The following is a 20,944-nucleotide window of genomic DNA, read 5'->3' on the forward strand; positions in this document are numbered from 1 at the left end:
CTTTTTAATAATAATAATAACTGGTGTATAGTTTGAATTTTTAATGTGCATAATATGTGAATGATGAAAATATTTCTTTTAAATTTCTAATCTTGACATCTTTATGTTATTTTCTTTGTTTCATAACGCTGCTAGGAACCTCTTGCACAATGTCAAAAGATGTAATAATTGACATCCTTTTCTTGTTCTTGACCTCAGAGAGAGATATTAATACTTTCACATTTCACCATGTAGTGTTAGCTATAGATATTTTGTAGATATCCTTTAACAGATTAAAGAATTTTTTTCTTTCTCTACTTTGCTATAAGCTTTTCTCCATCTCAAACAGGTGTTGAATTTTATCAAATGCCTTTTCTGCTTCTGTTGAGAGGATAGTAAATTTTGTCTCCTTTATTATGCTAATATGGTGATTTACATTGGCTGCTTATCAAATATTAAAGTAGCTTTGCATTTCTGGGATGACTCCACTTCATGCTAATGTATTTGTAGGGGATCAGATACGCCACTCCAGCATGTGTCACTCTGCATAAAGATCATTTGGAGCTGAAGGCAATAGAGAAAAAGCAGATACAGCAGCATCTCCCTGCCCTTATCTGCCTGATAAACGGGGCATAAATTCCCCTTGTGAAGGTCCTCCCCACCCTTTCCTGTGCCAGAAAAGAAAGAACAAGCTTATCACCTGAGATGAGATGGCTTCAACAAGAATCTACTTGAGGGAGTTCCATGGTGGTTCAGTGGTTAGGACTCAGTGCTTTCCCCGCTGTGGCTTGAGTTCAGTCCCTGGTGGGGGAACTAAGATTTCACAAGTTGAGCTCAGTTCAATTCAGTTCAGTCGCTCAGTTGTGTCCGACTCTTTGCGACCCCATGAATCGCAGCACGCCGGGCCTCCCTTTCCATCACCAACTCCTGGAGTTCCCCCAGACTCCCGTCCATCGAGTCAGTGATGCCATCCAGCTATCTCATCCTCTGTCATCCCCGTCTCCTCCTGCCTCCAATCCCTCCCAGCATCAGAGTCTTTTCCAATGAGTCAACTCCTCACATGAGGTGGCCAAAGTACTGGAGTTTCAGCTTTAGCATCATTCCTTCCAAAGAAATCCCAGGCCTGATCTCCTTCAGAATGGACTGGTTGGATCTCCTTGCAGTCCAAGGGACTCTCAAGAGTCTTCTCCAACACCACAGTTCAAAAGCATCAATTCTTCGGCATTCAGCTTTCTTCACAGTCCAACTCTCACATCCATACATGACCACTGGAAAAACCATAGCCTTGACTAGTATTCCCCATATATTTACCTTCCCACAATTTACACCCTAAAAAGTCCAGAAGCCCCTTTCCTTTGTCTTGTCACTGGTCCACAAACTTATTGTCCTCTGTCAGAACAGTATGAATCCCTGCAAGTCTAGTGGCTTCTCTGGGGCTTCTTGATTCTTCACAGGAAGCTCGCACCCCAAACCTCAATCTTGTTGCCACTCAAAGCATTGAATATCAAATGAAATGTGTATGCTTTTCTCTTATAAATCTGCTTTCTGTCAGAAAGTATTTTCTCTCCTACATATTATACTTCTGTAAATTGCTGGATTCAATTTACTCATACTATGTTTAGAATTTCTGCACCTATGTTTATGGGAAATATAATGCTCCTTTCTTGTTGAGTCTTTGACAGTTTCTGTTATCAGGGTTTCACTGGCCTCAGGAAACAAGTTGGGAAGAGTCTCTCTCTCTTTTTAAAGATTGTGTTTGTTAAGATTTCTTCCTTAAATGTTTGGGTTTACATTGTTTATTACCACAAAACCCTATGAGTTTCCATTTTGTAAAAGATACCTCTGTGTCTCACTTGGGTTTCCCAGGTGGTGCTAATGGTAAAGAACTTGACTGCCAATGCAGGAGATGTAAGAAATGCAGGTTCAAGCCCTGGGTCAGGAAGATTTCCTGGAGGAGGGTGTGGCAACCCACTCCAGTGTTCTTGCCTGGAGAATCCCATGGACAGAGGAGCCTGGCAGGCTACAAGTCCGTATGGACACAGGGAGTCGAACACGGCTGAAGCAACTTAACACGTACGCACCTCTGGTACTGCGTTTCAATCATGCTTTCCATTTACTGATGAGATGCTTGAATATACTTGCTTTGAGACTGGTTGACATGTCCTGCTCCTGACCCTGAAAATTGGAAAGAGTTCCTGTTTTGGTAAGCATCATTATGAGTGATGAAAGCATGATCAGTAAACATTTTATTTTGTGTCTACTGTAAACTTATGATGATGAAGCCTAAAATCAAATTCTGGGAGACTGGGAGTCATTTATAAGTCCACATCTTAGGGAAATGTCAATAGTATAAGCATTAAAAGAAGATTTCTAAGCCAATACATTAGGATAAAGTTCTGTGGTGGAAGCTGAATACAAATATGATTTCAAGGAAATAAATCAATGATAAAAATTTCTGACTATTAAAAACAGAGATTGCTCAGGTACTTTTCAAATAGATGATGCTGAGGCCCCAGATCACAATGGTATTAAATCCTAACAAATGGATTTTAAAAAGCAATCCAATGATTTCACTTGAAAATATTAATATTTGCAACATGCTGGAAAATGCATTCTTTTTTATGATTTAAACAGATAATGACAAATTTTAGAAGTCATCTTAAATGTGTGAAGTTTTTTGCTTACAGAACCTCTAATAGCATTTGGAAAGCATTTTGAACAGTAGCCTAAACAAAACTGGGATTCTGAGGAGAAAAAAGTGAGGGAAGAATGTTGACTATGCTGTCAGTACGTCCACTGCATACATCTCCCAGAGAAGCTCATAGTACATCACTGTGGGGCTTCTCATACTGTTCCGCCCAGGGGGCCTCTTGACTATGGCTTCAATATACTCATCTGACTCCAAGTAGAATATAATGTATGTATCAGAAAAGATCTTTCCAGGAAAGCATCCTGATCCAGTGTACATAAGAACTTTTAGTTCAAAGAGAAGGGGCTCCTATAAAGACCTCAAAATATAATATTGCTCTTTAGTTAAAAATAAAACAAAGCTATGTGCATGTGTTTAAGATTACATGTGCAAAAGCATAAAAATATCACAAAAGATAACATCTAACTGCCATTTTTTTCTGACTGGTTTTTCTTTTTCTTTTCATGTTAACATTCATAAAGTTAACTTTATTTTGGCGTAGGGTTCTATGAATGCTGGGGCTTCCCTAGTGGTCCAGGTGGTAAAGAATCTGCCTGCAATGCAGAAGACCTGGGTTTGATCTCTTGGGAAGATCCCCTGGAGGAGGGAATGGTAATCCACTCCAGTATTCTTGCCTGGAGAATTCCATGGAGAAAGGAGCCTGGCAGGCTACAGTCCACCTTACAAAGAGGCGGACATGACTGAGAAACTAACGTTTCCACTTTGACACTCTGTGAATGTTATCACATGGATGGACTCATCTAACCATCATCGTTGTCAAGATACAGAACAGTTTCATTACCCCTAAAAAATTCCCTTGTCAATTAAAAAAAAATGCACAACATGAGACTTGCGTGTTTTTTTTAATTTTATTTTATTTTTAATTGGAAGATAATTATTTTATTTGAGGCAATATGAGGACTGCAGCCTAGGAGACAGCACCTCAGATAGCTCTAAGAAACTGTTCCAAAGAGAAAGGGAAAAGGACAGTATATGTTTGATTTTGGTAAAGGGAGAGTACGTGCAATCCAGCACATAGTTTTTGTAAAGAGTTTCTGCTGGTCTTGTGAAGCTTCTGCTAGTCATGAGAAACAATCACCAGCTAGAAAGATGAGTGCATTTTTAGATATGAGGAGATACAAGAATTGGGCTTATAAAATCAGTTCTCAAGAATATCTAACTATCTGAAGACCTGTCCTGCCAGGTTTTCCCTGAGCACAGAGTGCCTCATTTCTGCTCTCCACCCTGAACTTCTTTAGGCAGTGTTGGAGGTCAGCAGCTGCAGCCGCACATGAATTAATCCTTGTAGAGGGAGATGCCAAGCACCCATCAGTTCAGTTGCTCAGTTGTGTCCGACTCTTTGCAACCATGGACTGCAGCACGTCAGGTCTCCCTGTCCATCATCAGCTCCTGGAGTTTACTCAAACTCATGTCCATCGAGTCAGTGATGCCATCCAGCCATCTCATCCTCTGTCATCCCCTTCTCCTCCTGCCCCCAATCCCTCCCAGCATCAGGGTCTTTTCCAATGAGTCAACTCTTCGCATGAGGTGGCCAAAGTATTGGAGTTTCAGCATCAGCATCAGTCCTTCCAATGAACACCCAGGACTGATCTCCTTTAGGATGGACTGGTTGGATCTCCTTGCAGTCCATGGGACTCTCAAGAGTGTTCTCCAACACCACAGTTCAAAAGCATCAATTCTTTGGCGCTCAGCCTTCTTCACAGTCCAACTCTCACATCCATACATGACCACAGGAAAAACCATAGCCTTAGCTAAATGGACCTTTGTTTGCAAAGTGATGTCTCTGCTTTTTAATATGCTGTCTGGCAAGCACCCATGACAAGTGGCATTTCATGGGTGACACCCTCCTGCTGCCCCTTTGTAGACACATCCCTCCCCCAACCCTGGCAACCACTCTCTAGCTTCTGTCCCTAGAGTTTTGCTTTCCTAAAATTTCAGATAAGTGGGACTTTCCTGGTGGTTCAGTGGCTAAGACTCCATGCTCCCAATGCAGGGGACTCCGGGTCAATCCCTGGTCAAGGAATTAGATCCCACATGCTGCAACTAAGAGTTCTTAAACTGCAACTAAAGATCCTGCATGCCACAATGAAGACTGAAGATAGCCAGTGCCACAACTAAGAGCCAGCACAGCTAAATAAGTAAATAAAATAAGTATTTAAAAGAAATAAAATAAATAGCAGATAAGTAAATCAAGCAATATGTCACATTTGAGACCGGCTTCTTCCACTTAGCAAAGTACCTTGAACATTCATCTATATTGTTGTATTTGCATATTTTTTCTGGGTAATACACATTTTACAGATATACTAGAATTAGTTTATCCATTCACCCACTGAAGGACATTTGGTTGGGTTGGCAATTATAAATACAACTGCTATAAACATTCATGCACAGATTTTGCATTAATATAAATTTTCATCTCCCTAGGGAAACAAACTAGGTATGGGGATTCCTAGTTCATATGGTAGGATCATGCTTTATTTGATAAGAAATTGCTAAACGATTCATTAGAGTGGCTATACAACTTTTGGTAGAGCAATTTGAGTGTTTTAGTTACTCTGTGTCCTTTCCAGCACTTGGTATTGTCAATTTTGTTTTTTTAAGCCCTTCTCATGGGTGAGAAGTAGTATCTTGTCGTGGTCTTAATTTGCATTTCTTTAATGGCCAATAAGATTGAACATCTTTTCATGTGTTTATTTGCCATCAGTGTGTCTTCCTTGGTGAAAAGTCTGTTCAAATCTCATGAAAGCCTATGTTGCATGGAGTACTTTTTGGGAACCTAATTCAGAACAGAAGATAGTATGTACCATAAAGCATATCAAGCCCCTGTATCTGACATAAAGATATCATTCAGATCAGATCAGATCAGTCGCTCAGTCATGTCCGACTCTTTGCAACCCCATGAATCACAGCACGCCAGGCCTCCCTGCCCATCACCAACTCCTGGAGTTCACTATCATTACATTTGTTCTAAATACACTAGAATTTCCTCCAGATCTACTTTTGTGGGTCCTTTTTGTGAATTTGGTATCTACATACAGGAGAAAGAGTAAAAATGGGTAGGTAGAAAATACAAATAAAAAATCAAGTTATACATACCCACATTTATATAATTCTGCTTCCTGGATAGTTCAGTTGGTAAAGAATCCACCTGCAATGCAGGAGACCCTGGTTTGATTCCTGGGTCAGGAAGATCCACTGGAGAAGGGATAGGCTACCCATTCCAGTATTGTTGGGCTTCCCTGGTGGCTCAGCTGGTAAAGAATCCACCTGCAATACAGGAGACCTGGATTCGATCCCTAAGTTGGGAAGATTCCCCTGGAGAAGGGAGCAGTTACCCACTCCAGTATTCTGGCTTGGAGAATTACATGGACTGTATAGTCCATGGGGTCAAAAAGAGTCAGACACCACTGAGTGACTTTCACTTTCACTTTCTTTTCAGGTCAATTCTTAACTCTCCTCAACTCTTGTATAATTCTTTGTATACAAAATTATACTTAATGTAGGATGGTAAAACATTTCAATATTTTTGATATTTTGTGAAGTGGGGCTTCCAAAAGTAAGAGTTCCTAGATCTTTAAGTTCATTTTGAACTTTGAATATCTGGGTCAAAAGTTCTTAGAGTTAAGAGAAGGGAACCATCCTCCTTCCCCTAAAGCTATAATTTAGACATAAGGTATTAAGGTAGATTAATTTAATTTATATGCAGAGTAGATCATGAGAAACGCTGGGCTGGAAGAAGCTCAAACTGGAATCAAGATTGCTGGGAGAAGTATCAATAACCTCAGATATGCAGATGACACCACCCTTATGGCAGAAAGTGAAGAGGAACTAAAAAGCCTCTTGATGAAAGTGAAAGTGGAGAGTGAAAAAGTTGGCTTAAAGCCCAACATTCAGAAAACTAAGATCATGGCATCAGGCCCCATCACTTCATGGCAATTAGATGGGGAAACAGTGGAAACAGTAGCAGACTTTAATTTTGGGTTCCAAATCGCTGCAGATGGTAATTGCAACCATGAAATTAAAAGATGCTCACTCCTTGGAAGAAAAGTTATGGCCAAGCTAGATAGCATATTAAAAAGGAGAGACATTACTTTGCCAGCAAAGGTCTGTCTAGTCAAGGCTATGGTTTTTCCAGTAGTCATGTATGGATGTGAGAGTTGGACTATAAAGAAAGCTGAGCACCGAAGAATTGATGCTTTTGAACTGTGGTGTTGGAGGAGACTCTTGAGTCCATTGGACAGCAAGGTGATCCAACCAACCCATCCTAAAGGAAATCAGTCCTGGGTGTTCATTTGAAGGACTGATGTTCAAGCTGAAACTCCAATACTTTGGCCCCCTGATGCGAAGAGCTGACTCTTTTGCAAAGACCCTGATGCTGGGGAAGATTGAACGTGGGAGGAGAAGCAGATGACGGAGGATGAGATGGTTGGATGACGTCACTGACTCAATGGACATGAGTTTGAATAAATTCCGGGAGTTGGTGATGGACAGGGAGGTCTGGCATGCTGTAGTCCATGGGGTCCCAAAGAGTTGGACATGACTAAGTGACTGAACTGAACTGAACCACTATAACAAACAGCTGCCTGATTTCAGTTATTCAACACAATAAAAGCTTATTTCCCATTCCTGTGGTATTCCAACAGAAGTATTCCTTATTAGAGCACTCTTGTGGATAACTTCCTTTTGAGAGACAAATTAGGGACCCAGAGTCCATCTTTCTTATGGCCCCACCTCTTTTGGTCCTTAGGGTCTCTTTTTTCAGGGGAGATAGTGTGTGGAGGAAACTCAGAGGGATTTTAGGGGTTTGTCTTAGAAGTGGCATGGCTTGGTTCTAGCCATATTTCAAAGGTCAAAGCTCAGTTGTGTGGCCCTGCTTACCTGAAATGAAGAGGCTGCAATCTAGCTGTTTATGGAGGAGGAAGAAAGCAGACTGTGGTGGACACATAGAGTTCTCTGCTTTGCTGCTCATCAGCATTTATAAATCTAGTTTATCTTCTTTTAAATGTTGTTATTTATTTATTTATTTTTGCCTATGCTAGCTCTTCATTGCTGCATTTGGGCTTTCTCTAGTTGATGTGCACAGAAACTGGCAAAAAGAAGACAATAGCTTCTCTTGCTGTGGAGCGTGGGATCTAGGCTTCAGTAGTTGCAGCTCGTGCAGCTCACGGGCTTAGTTGCCATGCCGCAAGTACAATCTTCCTGAACCAAGGATTGAACCATGTTCCCTTCATTCACAGGCAGATTCTCAACCACTGGACCACCAGGGAAGTCCATAGTTTATCTTCTGATATCTATGTTTGCAAGCCTCATGGGAAGATGTTGACTTCCTTCCTTGATGAGGAACCTTAATGTTTGAGAAGAAAGCAATTGTGTAGGTTTTATTTCTTTTAGATTTCTCTGTGGTATCGTCATGTTTTCTATTTCTAGCTTGCTCTAGTTGACTGCTAAATGCAGAAAATCCTTTAACCACTGCAGTAATATAAGGCCTCAATCACCTTCTATTTTTTCATACCCTTAACTCAGGGGCTAAACTTAGAAGTGGCAGAGACTTACCCTAAGCATGGAGAGAGTCAGGCAAATCAATTCTATTTACTCTAACCCCAAAAGACAGGCTTTGAGAAATACTTCTGAAGGTTCATTGTATGCGAGTATTAGACTAAATAAATACTCACCAGGTCCAGTCCAGGTCCTCATTTAGGCATGGTCTTGAACACAGAAATTAGTCTCTTTGTCCTTCAGTTATCTCCTTTGTAAAACAGCTATTGCAGCATCTACCTCATAAGGTAATTGGGAAGATTAAACAAGATAATGCAAATAAACTGCTTAGCATGTTATTTGGTACATATTAATATTAAATGCACAATTGACCACAGTAAATGCAAGATTTCCCCTAAAGATGGGGGTCTTCTTTTTAATAGGTTTCATATTTGCAGTCGTGTGGGGCTCTTTGCAACCCCATGGACTGTAGTCCACCAGGTTCTTCTGTCCATGGGATTTCCCAGGAAAGAATACTGGAATGCGTTACCATTCCCTTCTCCGGGGGATCTTCATGACAAAGGGATCCAACCCAGGTCTCCTGCACTGCAGCCAGATTCCTTTACCGTCTGAGCCACCATCTTCAAGTACTGTGGGAGGCGTTCGTCACCCAGGCCTTGAATTCTGTCTTCTTTTTGCCATTTCTTGTCTCCGAGACCCCAGTCTGTCCCTAACCTATGGCCTTATGGCTGTGTCCCTATTGCAGTAGTAATAGTAAGCACTCAACAACTGTTGATGATGTGCCAGACACTGACAAGGATTCTTTGTGCACTAACCTACTCACTGTATATCCATTTTACAGAGGATAAGACTCAGGTTCAGAGAAATCAGATGAAATTCTGGTTTAAAGATGACAGCATAAAGTCAGTATTTCCCCCTTTTTCTTCCTGGAAATAATCTATAAGCAATGAAGAGAATGAAAACATGACAATTTTATTTCGGGTGAAGCCAGGAGGTAGCTAAAATGTTGTATTCTGAGAAACTTCACAGCCGCTTCTCTCTATAAGTTGAAGAGAAATCATACCTATGAAGGCCTACATATGCATTTGAAGACAAAAAAAGGTGATGTTTAGCCAGGGGGATGGCCCCAACTGTGCCCTCCCACAAGCTTCCAGCCCATAAGCTTGTCCAGGAAAATCTTCCTTATTTGGAGATAGACAACAAAAAAGAAATAAGTATAAAATCCATACAAAGATAGCAAAAAGACAAAAATAAAGAAGTTGTGGTACGTATATACAATGGAATGTTACTCAGCCATAAGGAGGAACATATTTGAGTCAGTTCTATGAGGTGAATGAAGCTAGAGCCTGTTATACAGAGTGAAGTAGGTCAGAAAGAGAAAAACAAATTTTTATTTGTTTTTTTTATTATTAACACATATATATGAAATCCAGAAAACTAGTACTGATGAACCTATTTGCAGGGTAGCAATAGAGATGCATAGAAAGCAAACTTGTGGACACAGTGGAGGAAGGAGCTGCTACTGCTGCTAAGTCGCTTCAGTCATATCCAACTCTGTGCGACCCCATAGACGGCAGCCCACCAGGCTTCCCTGTCCCTGGGATTCTCCAGGCAAGAACACTGGAGTGGGTTGCCATTTCCTTCTCCAATGCATGAAAGTGAAAAAATAAAGTGAAGTTGCTCAGTTGTGTCCGACTCCTAGTGACCCCATGGACTGCAGCCTACCAGGGCCCTCCGTCCATGGGATTTTCCAGGCAAGAGTACTGGAGTGGGGTGCCATTGCCTTCTCCACAAATTGAAAGAGTAGCATTGAGACATATACATTACCACATATACAATAGATAGCTTGTGAGAATTTGCTGTGTGACACAGGGTGTTCAATCTAGTGCTTTGTGACAACCTAGAGGGGTGGGATGGGGTGAGGGGTGGGATGGGGTGAGGGGTGGGATGGGGTGTGAGGTGGGAGGGAGACTCTGGAGAGAGGGGACATATGTATACTTACGACGGATTCACATTGTTTTATGGCAGAAGCCAACATGATATTATAAAGAATTATCCTCTAATTAAAAATAAATTTAAAAAATAATAAAAAAGGAAAAAATAGGACATACATTAACAGATACCAGAAGCATCAGCATAGAGCTGATAAAAACTGTGACCAAAACTTTAACCATAATTTTTAAAAGAGAGAGAAAAATATGTGCTATCAAAACACAGGAAAGAAATATGCATGTGTATATTATACATCGGGGAGAGGAGACATAAATCATGTTAGAAATGAAGAAATCTGAAAAAAGCACAAGAGAGAATAGACTGCTAAAAACATGATAAAGGACATAGACAGTAGGAATAACAAAAATAAACAACATTAAGTTGAAATAGAGGAGTAAAGCAATTTAGAGAGAAAATGATAGATGGTGGACAGGCAAATTAAGTCCAACATACGTACAATTTTCATTCCCTCCAAGGAGTAAAAAGGAAATAATTGCCAGAACAAATATCTAAAGATACAATTCTAAAAGTCTTCCTTGAAATAAAACTTGAATTTACATAACAATAGGACAGACCCCAAAGGAACACAATTTTGACACAATTATAGCAGCCAAGGAAAGGATAGATAAAAAGAACTAAAGGAATTAACAAACAATACTCTGTGTGTGTTGCTTTGTTGGTTGGAGGGTATTGAGAGATGCAGGGCAGACATCAGCTAGAGGCAGAAGGAAGAGCAGGTTGGAAGAAAGCTTTTGAGTTCATCTCTTGCTCTTGCCTCGCTCCAAGGTTATACTGAAGCCAATAGGAATCCTGAACAGTCAGCAGCTGATGACATTAACATCAGTATTGTCAACACTGAGTAATGATGAGGCAATCAGAAAGTCTTGCTAAGTTGAGGAGATAGAGAAAAGTTGTGAACTGTCTTCCTTTGACCTGTCTCTCCTTCACCTCCTCCTTCTCTTGGCACCCTGGACTATTGGGTTAAAGTCTAAGAATAAACCTTTCCTCCATACTATTTGTCTTTACTGAGTTTAAAAGAGAATCTATGTTCAGAGGAAATGCTTGGTTTTGGAAACTCAGCCAGTAGTGATGCAGTAAGCTTGGAGCTCTCTCTACCTTCTCTCTTCTTAACCTCATAGACTAGGGTTAGGACTTCAGCTCTTCCCTTCTGTACATTACCAGAGAGAGCAGTTGTTGCCCCAGGAGTTGAGCTCGCAGGCTAAAATCACCAGATAGTCACAGGGTAAAATCACAGAGTATAAAGACAACACATGAAGTGATATGCTAACCAAAACAGAATCATCAGGATGGATGACAGTCTGCAGCCTGTCTGTAGAGTAAGAGCTGTTAATAACCACATGTGCTGATTAGGGTCTGTCTGCTGCACCCTCTTCAGGGCAATTGGCTGCCTGGACTTCTGGGTGCAGCCAGCCCTGGATACCGGTCTCTGTTCCGCATTCCCCACCTGATACCCTTAATACATTGTCTTAGATTTACAACCCTTTCTGGTGACTCTTTGTCCAGACTTGATATGTGTTTGACCTGTGCTTGCCCCCGAATGGCACTCTCAGTACCTGATGCCAGGAAAGCAGGTACCTGCCCTGCTTTGTTGGGGAGTCTAGGACAAGGTTCTTCTCCTTCTACTTCTTCCTGTGGCACCGTCTGGCCTTGTCACCATCGCTCATCCTCCAGTCTTGAGAGACAACAGTCTTGTCTGCCAAGGACATGAGCTTCTTGTAAACCAGGTCAATGCCAGCTGTGGTAAAGCCTATATCTCACTCAATCAATCAGAAGCCACATAGCAACATGGTAAATAAAATGCATTCATCTTGCCTAAAACGAGAGCTGCTGCTGCTGCTGCTAAGTCGCTTCAGTCATGTCTGACTCTGTGCGACCCCATAGACCACAGCCCACCAGGCTCCCCCGTCCCTGGGATTCTCCAGGCAAGGACACTGGAGTGGGTTGCCATTTCCTTCTCCAATGCATGAAAGTGAAAAGTCAAAGTGAAGTCGCTCAGTCGTGTCCAACTCTTAGCGACCCCATGGACTGCAGCCTACCAGGCTCCTCCGTCCATGGGATTTTCCAGGCAAGAGTACTGGGGTGGGGTGCCACTGCCTTCTCCAAAACGAGAGCAAATCCCCCCAAATGCCGGAACTGAGCATCTTCCTAGACACCCTTCTGGTGGTCAGGGATCAGTAAACCCAAGTCAAGGGTAAGAGTCTCTTCCTATTTTCTCAGTTTTCCTTCTCTTCCTTTTTGTCTGGTAGCTCTGAGTGCAGAGGCTGGTCTGGTGGGTTAGCACAGAATATGGGGCCATCTGGTCACCAAAAGAGTAAAGTCACAACAAAGCATTGGAACTGGTAGCAGAGGAAAAGGGGAAGATAGGAGGGTAATCTGGGGACAGGCAGGTGGAATCAGCAGGGATGCAGAAAGTAAGCTTTTTTTTAAATATATATATCTATTTACTTACTTGGCTGTGTTGGCTTGTAGCTGTGGCATGTGGGGTCTAGTTCCCTGAACAGGGATTGAACCCGTGTCCCTTGCACTGGGATCAAGGAGTCTTAACCACTGGACCACCAGGGAAGTCTCAGTAAGCTTTCTTTTATAAAACCTGACCTTCTAAGAAATTCAGTCCTGGATACCTCCTCAGCTCTAGGCTTTAGGAATTGGAATTCACTCTTGAGCAGGCTGGTTTCTTTTTGCAGAACTTAAGCAGCGTTCATTTGATCAAATGATGTTTCATGAATCTTTGAGGTCTTTTACATGAAGAGTGGGTCACTGTGATGAAGAAAAGATGTTTAAAGAAGTCAGGGAAAAGATCACTGGTGGGTACAGTGATGAATTACAGGGGTGAGTGCTGGGCATTCTTTAAAGCTTGTCATGAATTAATTCTTGGAGGTGCTGTGAGATTGGTGACATTTCCAAAGAGCATAATTTGAAGTTGATTGGGTCTCTCACATCCTTTGAAGATAGGCTCTGTTCTTAAAATGTTAAAAAATAAAACACAGAGGAACTTACCCAGTGAGAGTGGCAAAACAGTCTGGCTGCTGACACGTCCATCTAACATCTCTCAGGAAGAGCAATGTGTCTGTTTGAATTGGTTTTGAGACGCAGACAGTGTGATGGCTAAATTGTCATTTGGCAAATTGGATAAGTGTGTGATTTTTGCCTCTTGGGAAAGATGACATACATTTTTGTACATCTAAGACTTGTTTTTTAAAATCCTCAGTGCATTTAAAATATCAAACTGGCTGGGCTGCTCAGATTGCTTTGTGCTATGACCCACCAGGCACTCCAGCTCTTGGCTACCCAGTCTCACGATAGATTGTAACACAGGCAGGCCACAGCTGTTCTAGACTTTTCTCTTCTCTAAAGAGGCAGGTCCACTACAAGGGAAGATGCAAACTGTGGTGTTCCTGGGACATGGGTGAAAAGAATAACTAAATTGCCATTTCCCACTCAGAATGCCACAGGCCAGAATCAGTTCTCAGCATCCATTTGTCCAGTTGAGCAGTTTCATGATGACAACCTTCTGTCACTCTTGAAGGCTTTTAACCAATTTAATGAGAGGATGGAAGTTTTTGAAATAAACTTTTGTTTTGCAGTAGTTTTAGATTTATAGAAAAGGTGCAATGATAACACTGAATTCCTGCATATCATTCACCCAGATTTTTCTAATGTAATCTCTTACATGGCTGGGGTTCATTCGTCAAACCTAAGAGATAATAGGACTTCTCAGGTGGCGTTAGTGGTAAAGAATCTGCCTGCCAATGCAGGAGACATAAGAGACGTGGGTTCAAACCCTGGGTTGGGAAGATCCCCTGGAGAAGGGAATGGCAAACCACGCCAGTATTCTTTTCTGGAGAATCCCATGGACAGAGGAGCTTAGCGGGCTACAGTTCATGAGGTCTCAAAGAGTTGGATACAACTAAGGAAATGAGCACCCCCAACCAAGAGATAATTACTGATATATAATATTGTTAACTAAACTCCAGACTTTATTGGGATTTTACTTGTTTTTCTACTAATGCTCTTTTTCTGGATCCCAGCCAGGATACCACGTTGCATTTATGTCATATGCGTCCTAATCTCCTCTGGTTCTTACTTCTCAGTTTTTCCTTGTTTTTTTTTTAAATGACTTAGACATTTTTGAAAAATAATTGTTGGATGTTTTATAGGATGGCTCTTCACTTGCGTTTCTCTGATGTTGTCCTCACGTATACACTAGGATTATGAATTTTGCAGGAAGACGATCACTGAGGAGAAGTGCCCTTCTCATCACATCATGTCAGGGGGTACATGCCAACAACACAACTTATCAGTGAGATGGCAACTTTGAACACTTGCTTAGGATGAGATTTTCCAGGCTACTGCATTGGAAAGTTATTTTTTTTTCCCTCTTTCTATAGTTTGTTCTTTATAAGTGAATCACTAAATCTAGTCCATATTTAAGGTTGTGGAGGAAATTAAACTTCAATTTCTGGATAGGGGAGTGTCTACATGGAATTAGATAAAGACGATATGCCCCTTATTTACTTATTTATTCAATTATTTATTTATATTAGCATGGAGTGGTGTATATTTATTTTATTTTGAGTCATGTATTTATTGGGTTGTATCTTGTTGATTAAATTGCTCCTATGTCCCTTTGACATGCTACCATCCTTTTTTAGTTTATTTTTTGAGCACTTCCTTCATTTCTGGCACCATAAGATGCCCCAGGCTCGTGTTGTACTTTATCTGTCCCAACCCTAGAATCAGTCATTTCTCCAGGAAACCCCAGTTCCTTTTAGTGGAGAATGGTACTAGAAACCAAGTTTCAGACACAGGTGTGCTTCTTGCTCTTAGAGGGTTACTGCTTCTAGACCCTCTCAAGGACAGAGCTAGGAAACTTAGGTATGTGTACTCACCTGTGTGTACATACATATCCACAATTGTTTCCGTGTGTGTCCATCTGTGTGTGTGTGTGTGTGTGTGTGTATATTAAGCTACATGTGAGTTCATAGTGGAGTCTGACCAATCAAGTACTAGAAAGTTCATTCTGTCCTTCCCCTCTTACTTATTTGTAATGTCTTTCTCTGACAATAAGAAACATAGCTCAGAGGATGAAAGATTTTGATAGCTGTTATACCTTTAATTGGAGAAGGCAATGGCACCCCACTCCAGTACTCTTGCTTGGAAAATCCCCTGGACGGAGGAGCCTGGTAGGCTGCAGTCCACGGGGTTGCTAAGAGTCGGACACGACTGAGCGACTTCACTTTCACTTTTCACTTTCATGCATTGGAGAAGGAAATGGCAGCCCACTCCAGTGTTCTTGCCTGGAGAATCCCAGGGATGGGGGAGCCTGGTGGGTTGCTGTCTATGGGGTCACACAGAGTCGGACATGACTGAAGTGACTTAGCATAGCAGAGCATAGCATACCTTTAATTATTTGTGAATGGAAGAGTTTTGATTCTCCTGCATATATCTGAGTATTAACAAGGAAATTCAAAGCAAAGCCACCACTGGTTTATCCTAAGCTTCTGGCTCCATAGGAAAATGATAATCCACAGACATATTGATGATTGGAGGTACTAATGGAGTCCAGTGTGTCCTCTAAAACATCACAGAAAAGTCTGTACTCTGTTCAGTGGAATTTTTAGCTTATATCATTGTTTTCAATTTATCTACAAATTTAGTAAGCTCTCAGGGGATGTGTGAAAATGTCAGTCCAGCATGGTAGAAAGCAGGTATAAATATTGAGTCTCCAATTTTTCTTTAACAGTTCTGTTGGCATGCAGTAAACTGCACGTATTTAAAGTGTAGAATTTATTAAGTTTTTACAGTGTGTATGCATCTGTGAAACTACCACCACAATCAAGATAATAATCACATCTTTTATTTCAAGCATTTTCTAATGGCCCTTGATAAAATTTTAGTAAAGAGGTGAACCTGCAAATACAAAATCTGTGAAAAGTGAAGATGGCCAATATTTGTCCACTTTACACTAATTCCACCCTCTTTAATATATCTGTGCCAGGTAGTATTACTTCTCCTATTTTGTTCTTCCTTTTCAAAGCTTGTTTGCTATAAACTTCCCCCTAAGTACTGCTTTAGCAGTATTCCACACATTTTTATGTGTTGTCTTATTTTCCCTCAGTTTAAAATAATTTTTACTTTCTATTTTTATGTCTTATTTAGTCTATGGGTTTTCTAGAAGTATGTTATTTAGTTTCTGAATATTTGAAGTTTTTCAGAGGTCACTAATTTTCTAATCTCTAATTCAATTGTTTTCAAAGGATGTCCTTGAAAGGACTTAAATATTTTATATTGATAGAGACTTTTTTGTAGTCCAGAATGTGGTCTTTATTGGTAAGTGTTTTGTATACACTTAAGCAGAATGCGTACTCTGCTGTTATTGGGTGGAAAATTCTGTGTCAGTTAAGTCAGGTTAATAGATACTGTTGTTCAAATCTATACATTTACTGATTTTGTCAGATACATCTATCTATCCATTACTGAGAAAGGCTATTGAACAAAGCCCCTGTATTTAACTATATAAACTAAAATTGTAGATTTGTTTATTTTATTTTACAGTCTATCAGTTTTTGCTTCATAAGTTTTGAAGCTCTGTTATTAGGTTCCTAAGTCTTTAGAATAGTAGTGTACTCTTGATTAACTGATCTTTTAATCATGAAATGACCTTATTTATCCCTGGTAGTATACTTTGCTCTAAAATCTACTTTGTCTGATATTAATGAGGATACATCACCTTTCTTTTGATGGTGTATCATCTCCCATCTATTTTTACTATGTCATAAAAACTATTTGTGTATGTATATTTGAAGTTCATTTCTTGAAGGCAGAGTATAGTTGGGTCTTGCTTTTTAAAAAAATTAAATCTGATAATCTCTACCTCTGAAGTGTGATATTTAGTGTATTTCCATTTAATGTAATTATTATTATGACTAGGTTTAAATCTACTGTCTTGCCTTTTGTTTTCTATTTACCCATCTATTTATTCCTCATTATCTTTTGCTCTGTTTCTTCTCTTTGTTTAATTAAATATTACTGTTTCAAAAAACCTCCTTTATTAACTGATTGGCTGTAATATTTTGTTGTTGTCATTTTAGTGCTTGTTTTAGGTTTAGAGTATATCCTTTTAATTGACCACTGTCTACCTTCAACTGATATTTTTAAAAACTATATTTATTTATTTATTTGGCTGTTCCTGGTCTTAGCTGTGGTGTGCCGGATCTTCAGTCATCCTTGCAGCTTGCAAACACTTAGTTACAGGCATGTGGGATCTAGTTCCCCCACCAGAGACTGAACCTGGGTCCCCTGCATTGGGAGTGTGCAGTCTTGGCCAGTTGGACCATCAGGGAAGTCCCCTCAACTGATATTTTACTACTTCCTGTTAGTAAAGTGATGGGTACTTTACAAATGCAATCTAGTAAACTGCCCACAAACTCCTTGTCACATCCCCATCTAAACAATGAAGAAATTGAAACTTAGAAGAATTACTTAGTTTTCTCAGGATCAATCAACCATGTTGACATATATCTAGAACTTAAATTTGGGCAAAGGAGAAATGATAAACTTTTACTATTTTCCACCTGGATGGGTTTAGTTAGTTAGTTAGTTAGTTCAGTCACTCAGTTGTGTCCAACTCTTTTCGACCCCATGAATCGCAGCATGCCAGGCCTCCCTGTCCATCACCAACTCCCAGAGTTCACCCAGACTCACGTTCATTGAGTCAGTGATGCCATCCAGCCATCTCATCCTCTGTCATCCCCTTCTCCTCCTGCCCCCAATCCCTCCCAGCATCAGAGTCTTTTCCAATGAGTCAACTCTTCGCATGAGGTGGCCAAAGTACTGGAGTTTCAGCTTTAGCATCATTCCTTCCAAAGAAATCCCAGGCCTGATCTCCTTCAGAATGGACTGGATGGATCTCCTTGCAGTCCAAGGGACTCTCAAGAGTCTTCTCCAACACCACAGTTGAAAAGCATCAATTCTTTGGCACTCAGATTTCTTCACAGTCCAACTCTCACATCCATACATGACCACTGGAAAAACCATAGCCTTGACTAGACGGACCTTTGTTGGCAAAGTAATGTCTCTGCTTTTCAATATGCTATCTAGGTTGGTCATCGGAGAAGGCAATTGTACCCCACTCCAGTATTCTTGCCTGGAGAATCCCATGGATGGAGGAGCCTGGTAGGCTGCAGTCCATGGGGTTGCTACAAGTCGGACATGACTGAGTGACTTCACTTTCACTTTTCACTTTCATGCATTGGAGAAGGAAATGGCAACCCACTCCAGTGTTCTTGCCTGGAGAATCCCAGGGACAGAGGGGCCTGGTAGGAGGCTGTCTATGGGGTCGCACAGAGTCGGACATGACTGAAGCGACTTAGCAGCAGCAGCAGCAGCAGCATCTTAGCTAAGGAGACTTGGCCTTAAAGCCCCCCCATCTGTTTCATAGATCCCAAATGTTCAGGGACCATCTGAAAGAGTTATGAAATGTGCTTTTTATCAATTTTAAAAATTAGATATAAAGTCACTTGATTTACAAAGATCCAGCTAGAGATGAATGCCCTCATAAAGCAAAAGAAGGGACTCCATGTGTCTGCAGTATACTTCCCCTCCCAGAAACTAATTTTTTTTATTGCTTCTTCATCTAAGGGTCAGTTTTCTTCTCTATTATAAAGCTTCCAATCAAATCTGATGTGAAATGCCTTCCATCCAGAAGATCCCAGGAAGATTTCACCAGGCTGGAATGGCAGCTGTGTGTGGGCAGAGATGACAGATACCAGGGTGTCATGTCATGATTTTTTAGGGAAAGAGATATGGGCATTTTCCAATATGGTTCCATTTATAGGAAGGAAAATCTTGTCTTTAGTTAATTAAAGTGTGACCTTGTGGCAAAATTCAATAGCCTGCAAAATTCAATTAGTCTAAGTTCAATAAGAGGGGTTTCTATGTGAAGCTTATAGACCTTATCCAAGACTCCTGCTTTTATGAAGGGTTTACTCATTTGGCAATGAAAGAAAATCTAAACCAATAGTTATTAGCTGGGAGTACCTGAAGCCCCTAGGAGTTTATGGATAAGCTTTAGGCATATATATGTATAGATTTCTCAGGGTTGAAGGTCCATGGTTTTTATCAACTTGTTAAAGGAGGCTATGACCCAATTTAAGAACTTTTACATGAATTATAGATAGAATATTCCAAATGACTCAATAATGGGGCTATATTTTTAGTTAATAAATGTGATTCAAGTATCACTTATACCCATTTGGAACTCTAAAATGATTGGAGAAACTTGACTGATAGTGGTTTTTGTATCAAGTTAACACCAGATTTGTATAAGCCAGTAAAATGGAATAAAATTTAATTAATTAGAATATTCAAATAGCCAAGTTGCTTCCTGGCACTCGATTTTTCATACATCGAAAGCAACTGACAGAAAGAAAATTATTATTGATTAATCAAAACAATGCCTTTGGAGTGTTTGGAGGTCAGGTGACTTCTGAGTTATTGATCTTCTTGCACAGAACTACCTGTGGTCAGAAAGAAGACCCTGAGGCATAAAGTAATCAGTCTTCAAAAATTAAATTTTGCTTCATAGGCAGCAAGTTGGGCTGATACAGGTTAGAAAGATTTCAACAAGGGTGGAAATAAAAGGTGGATTCTGGTTAACTCTCAAAGAATGAAAAAGCTGTCTTTCATTTCCTGAAAAGCATTAGCTGGTGAAGTTTTCACAGTAAGAAGATTTATGTGTGTAGAGCTTGATATTTCACTGGGCTCTTCATTGACTTTTTCCAGTTCTCATGTTGACCCTTTAAGAATGGAAGGCATTTAATGAGGGGGTGATCTCATTCAAGAACTTGAGGGGAATTCTTCATGGTGGTCTCAATGTTAAGAGAGAAGGAAGTGGTTCCTAGCAGTAGCAGCAGCAGCCACCAACTCAAGAATAATTATTCCAACACGACCGACCACCATTTCCAGAGTACTTAATGCCAGACACTGCTGAGCCCTTCTCCTTCAGCCCCTCAGTGAGGTAAAGTAGCTCGGATAGTGCCTCCTTCTGAGAAGGGAGATAAGGGAGTCATCCCACATTTTTCATCCCCATCTTTCCAATGAGCTTCACAACTGGGGCCTTGTATTTCAGTGATAAATTTTCCCCTCTGAGGCACACACAACACCACATTTTCTGGGGTTTTTCTTCTGAGTATTTCTCTTTTTTAAGGTTTTTTACTTTTTATTTATTTGGCTGCAGCACGTGGGATCTTTGATCTTCATTGCAACATGCAGATCTTTTCTTTTAAGTTGATCAAACTGACCAGGGATCAAACCCAGGCCCTGAGCACTGGGAGTGCAGAGTCTTAGCCTCTGGACCACCAGGGAAGTCCCTCATCTGAGCATTTCAAAACAGGTTAATTGTAGAGTCATAGCAGTACTATGAAGTCATTTTGCCCCTGATGTGCTCCCTGGTCAACTAGAATTAGCCTGCTTGTCCTTTCCTGCTCTCTCTGGACATGGCCTTTTCACAATAATAATGTAATAGCTAATATCTATTGAGCACCTACTGTATGCATGACATTGTCTGATGAAGTGAGTGTACTTTCATTACATCTGTATTTACTTTTGGGCTTCCCTGGTGGCTCAGATGGTAAAGAATCTGCCTGTGATGACGAATACCCAGGTTTGATCCCTGGGTCAGGAAGATCCTCTGGAGAAGGAAATGGAAACCCACTCCAGTAATCTTGCCTGGAGAATGCCATG

This window comes from Bubalus kerabau, chromosome 22 (assembly GCF_029407905.1).
Source record: "Bubalus kerabau isolate K-KA32 ecotype Philippines breed swamp buffalo chromosome 22, PCC_UOA_SB_1v2, whole genome shotgun sequence".
In the NCBI taxonomy this organism is placed as follows: Eukaryota; Metazoa; Chordata; class Mammalia; order Artiodactyla; family Bovidae; genus Bubalus; species Bubalus kerabau.